The sequence below is a fragment of the Microtus ochrogaster genome, chromosome 8 (genome assembly GCF_000317375.1).
Source record: "Microtus ochrogaster isolate Prairie Vole_2 chromosome 8, MicOch1.0, whole genome shotgun sequence".
Taxonomy (NCBI): domain Eukaryota; kingdom Metazoa; phylum Chordata; class Mammalia; order Rodentia; family Cricetidae; genus Microtus; species Microtus ochrogaster.
The window spans coordinates 25778923-25783951 of record NC_022015.1 but is presented as its reverse complement, the minus strand read 5'-3'; the positions used below and the strand labels follow the sequence as shown (position 1 = coordinate 25783951).

Below are 5029 nucleotides of genomic sequence, written 5' to 3'. Positions count from 1 at the left end.
GTTTTTCGAGACAGGGTTTCTCTGTGGCTTTGGAGCCTGTCCTGGAACTTGCTCTGTAGACCAGGCTGGTCTCGAACTCACAGAAATCCGCCTGCCTCAGCCTCCCGAGTGCTGGGATTAAAGGCGTGCGCCACCATCGCCCGGCTGAGACCCTGTTTTCTAAAGAAAAGAAAAAAACAATTTATTCTACAACTTACAAGTATGGTTTAGAAGTGAGAAATACAAAAAAAAAAAAACCCACAAACCAGTTTCTTTCATCCTAACCTTCCACAGATGAGGATATTTCAGAAAAATGAAGTAGTAAAATGTTATCTTCTCAACAGCTAGGTACTACAGAGCTGGGTATGTAGCTTAATTGATATAGGGCTCACCTAACATTAACAGGACATGGGTTACATCTACAGCACAGTATAAACTGGGCATGATGGCACATTCCTGTAATTCCAGCAATGGGAAGGTAAGAGGCAGATCAGAAATCCACCTTGCCAAATTTTAGGGCAACCTGGGCTACATGAGAACCATCTCAAAGAAGAAAGGAAGAGGAAGAGAAGAAGAAAAAGAAGAAAAAGGGTTCATGAATATAGAAACACAAATCTACAAAATACACTGAGCCAGGCATAGTGTACACAACTTTAATCTCAGCAGTCAGGAGGTAGAGGCAGACAGACTTCTTTGAGTTCTGGCCTGGTCTACACAGCAAGTTCTGGGCTTGCCATGAAACACTAAGACCCTCTCAAACGAAAACAAAAACAAAAACAAACAGATGGGCTTTATTCCAAGCACTAGGAGTCAAAGGCAAGTGGATCTCTGAATTCAAGGCCAGCCTAGTCTACAGAGTGAGCTCCAGGACAGCCAGGGCTACAGAGAGAAACCCTGTCTTAAAAAAAACAAAATAATAATAAAATAAATAAATAAATAGAAAGAATAAAAAATACAAGTGAGATAAATAATTGAACCAACAACCTGGTTCAAAAAATTGATGTAACCTCATCAAGTCAATAGGCTACTTGGATTTGTAAAAAGCACTTTCATAGACGAATACCAGTAATGAGACCGAAACTAGACAAGCTAGCGTTCCTAGTATAATTAAGTTGAATCCCTTACTTCATATCATTTATAAATTTTTCTTTTTTGACACAAGGCTTTTTTCTATGTAGCCCTTACTGTCCTCAAATTCACTCTGCTGACTAGGCAGGCCTCAAACTCACAGAGATCCACCTGCCTTTGCCTCCCAAGTGCTAGGATTAAAGGCATGAGCCCACCACCACCTGGCTGACCATAAATAAAAATTTAAGAGCTAAAGTATAGGGCTGGAGAGATGGCTCAGAGATTAAGAACACTGGCTGCTCTTCCAGGGTCCTGAGTTCAATTCCCATCAACCTCATAGTGGTTTACAATCACCCATAATGAGATCTGGTACCCTTTTCTGGCCTGCAGGTATAAATGCAGGCAAAACATTGTATATATAATAACTAAATAAATAATTTTTCTAAAAAAGAGCTAAACTATAAAAATATTAGATGAATCAGAGTAACTTAATTTTTTTAAATATAGCTATCCATTTCTCCTACTATATGTTGAAATTTACTGAACTTTAAATCTAATTATTCTCAACTATAAGCTCATTATTTTGAGACAGTATTCTTTAAATGTATGCCAAAATCCCTGTTGTATAGATGAAGGAAAGGGTCCTTATTTAGTGCTACATTAAGCTGTAATAACACACTTGCAATTGGAATTCAGAAGACACTATATAATGGCTGTGATTTTGTTGTTGTTTTGCTTTAAATAAACCACTTCTGTGCTTTCTTGTTTAGGACATATAATTAACTTCCTTCTACTTCTCTTTGTATTTAATGAAGCTAAAGCTTATCTATCTTTTTATTATTTTTATAGTGTTAGAAATCAAATCTAGAGTCCTGTACTGTTAGGTAAGCATTCTAGCTCTGAACAATATTCCCCAGGGTCACTAGCCTTTTGATCAACTACACATACCAGCATGTGAGGTTAGAAATGCAAACTGAGACTACAGATTATTGCTCCTTCCGAAATCATCTGCAAAAAAATACAGAATGACTACCCTTCTTATCATTAGCACCAAATCCAAAGCCAAGTATCTGCCTCAGACTCAGTGAAGGAAACCAGAGATTTTCGTTTGAATAATATAACATAGTCACTGGAAAAATACCAACAACTTGTACTCGTAAAAGAAAAAAAAAGTGTGATGTAAGCATACCGACCAAAGATTTTTTTTTTAGTACATGACCATAGTTTCAAATATTTTGTCTAATAAGTCACCAAAAATCCCAGAAACTCCAATAGTAGAAAGCATATAAACTGTATATCCTGGAATACCCTATAACAAGAAATACTTTACTAGACCATATTTTCAGGGCCAACTACACTGTCTCCATAGATAAACTCATTTGACCTTTAAAAATACAGACTATTAAAAAAAAAAGTAGAAAATTTTACACAAGAAAGGAGCAAATATATCCCTTCAGGTCAAGTTCTCAAGGGGGTTCTTTTTGTTGTTGTTATTTTGTTTTTCACAACAGGGTTTCTCTTTGTAGCCCTGGCTGTCCTGAAACTCACTTTGTAGACTAGGCTGGCCTCGGCCTCTGTGCTGGATAAAAGGCAGGTACTACCACTGCCAGCTTCAAGAGAGTTCTTAGCACTTAAGTTGGCCCACAGTGAGAACCATGAATACAAAAAGGGTGGATTAAATAAAGATCAACAGGAGAGACTTCACAGGAAAAAACAAGTTTGGCTGGATAAAGATTCACATAGGAAAGAAAACAATAAGACTAAAGGATATAACAAAACCAGACTATTGAGAAATTTGAACACTGTAAGGAGTTTGAATTTTTTTCACGCATTTCTGTAGGTTTATATATTCTGGTAAGAGGTGAGTGTGTTTAAATACACACACACAAAAAAAAATACCCAAGGCATAAGCAGAACACAGATATTCCAAATAAACCACCACAAACTGGGAGAACAAGCGTTCAAACAAGAGGGTATTTCTCAGGAAGAGGGGAAAGCCATCACAATGCTCAAATAAAACTGAACCAAGTTACATAAAAAGTTAGCATCCTAGCCGGGCAGTGGTGGCGCATGCCTTTAATCCCAGCACTCGGGAGGCAGAGGCAGGTGGATCTCTGTGAGTTTGAGGCCGGCCTGGTCTACAGAGCGAGTTCCAGGACTGCCTCCATAGCTACAGAGAAACCCTGTCTCGAAAAACCATAAAAAAAAAGTTAGCATCCTACTTTTGAAACTACATTTAAAGTTTAAACTTTATAAAATCAATATAAATATACATGAAATGGCTCTCACTGTATCAATTACACAAGAATCAAGTTACCTCAAACGTTGTACAACTGATTTATGTTAATCTTCAGACTTTATTTATTTATTTATTTTTATTCTGGGACGACAGGTTTTCTCTGTGTAGTCCTGACTGTCTTGAAACTCAATCTGTAGACCAAGCTGGCCCAGAACTCAGAGATCCACCTGCCTCTGCCTCTTGAGTGCACCGCCATGCCCAGCTTAATCCTCGGACTTTAAAAACGATATGCAGTACACTGATCTGGATCAAGGCCATTATCTTAAAATACACTACCAAGAATGAGTTCATCATACTATCCCAAATACAAGAGTAAATAAAATGGTGTCCCAACGCTCAACAGCACTAATAAATGGTGTTAAAATAGCAACAAGTAAAAATCTCTCAAGGCATTCAAGCAACAACCTTTCCAGAAAAAGTAAAATGTCTCATGACAAACGTTTTAACCCCTCACAAACCAATTTAAAAATAGGTACAAAATTAAATGAGACTATTTTAAGAGCCCCAAAATCGAGAGAGCAGGCTTCTAAATATATTTTATAGTTACTGCGTTTAATTAAAACTAGTAACAGGATCCAGCTTTACTTTTCCCAAGTTTAGTTCAGACGACTTTCTAATGGCCCCTGTCAAACCAAGATCCTCCGGTCTCCCCTAGCTTCTCTACGTATACCAAGTGAACCACGTTTGATCAACAAGAGTACCATGGATGCTGCAAAAGTTGACAGAAAGTCAACTAAAAGAGAGACCACGGGGCACAGGAGCCATCCATTATATAACACTTCCAAGTACTTGTACATCACGTTTATTAACATCATCACAGGTCAAACGTATGGTGAGAGCAAACACTGGGAGCAATAGGAGGCACTAATAACAGTGAGTCGGGGGTAACAGAAAGGGGAAATCGAGGGCTGAGGTACGAAATTCTAAGTAAGGTGGTTTCAAAACACCAGTGTGTCTCCAAGATAATGGGCGGGTTCAAACTTCCTGCTTAACCTAAACTGCCTGTCCCCGGCGCTTAAAGCAAGCGTTACAGCTCTTTTGTCTGTGCAATGACCGGACAAATCTGAGCAAAACACAAAACAACAACAACAAAAACATAAGGTGGTTGCACTGAGGGATCGTTACCAGGAGCGGAGTTCAGGTGCCCAACGCCACCCGAAGCTTCAACTCTCACCCTGATTTGCTTAAAAATGGCAACAACGGGAGGCCACTGTACGAGGCGGAGAAAAAGAGGACAAGGGACCAAATACAAGTTTGGAGACCAGCACCAACTTATAGCGACGAATCCGGGTGTTTACGGCCTACTGATGAGTGGAACAAGAGACCCACACACTCGGACTCGGGAGGAATCCCAGTTGCCGGAATGCGGCGGGCAGAAGGGCAGCGCCAGCCAGGCAGCCGACCGCGGCCAACTCAGGTCGGTAAACAACCCGGGCGGGCCACTCGCCCTCAGCCTCCGGGGCTGTCCCCGCTCCGGGAAGCCCAAGATGGACGCGCGGCACCCGGCAGTCCCCGGCCTGCGACGCGCTCTCCCGCAACGCTGCCGCCTGGAGGCTCGGCAGCCTGGGTCCCGCGAGGCCCCGTCAGGCCGCGGATACCCCGCGAGGGGCCTGTGGCGCGGCGCCCCCCGCCCTTGCCCGGTTACCTGGTGGCCGCGGCTCCTCCTCCCCGTCTGACGCGCGG

The 5029-nt window shown here is 41.5% G+C and overlaps 1 protein-coding gene across 3 annotated transcripts in view; it reads right to left on the bottom strand.

The window, feature by feature from the left end:
* Zranb1 (zinc finger RANBP2-type containing 1) overlaps positions 1 to 5029 on the bottom strand; it is a 67352-nt gene extending 62323 nt beyond the window's left edge. The window contains exon 1 of one of the 3 annotated variants that reach the window (XM_013347874.2): positions 4992 to 5029. The gene's annotated coding sequence lies outside the window, so the exon portion shown is untranslated. Of the gene's footprint in view, positions 1 to 4471; positions 4532 to 4991 lie in introns of those variants that run through there. The other 2 variants (XM_026781722.1, XM_026781721.1) reach the window with 2 other exon arrangements.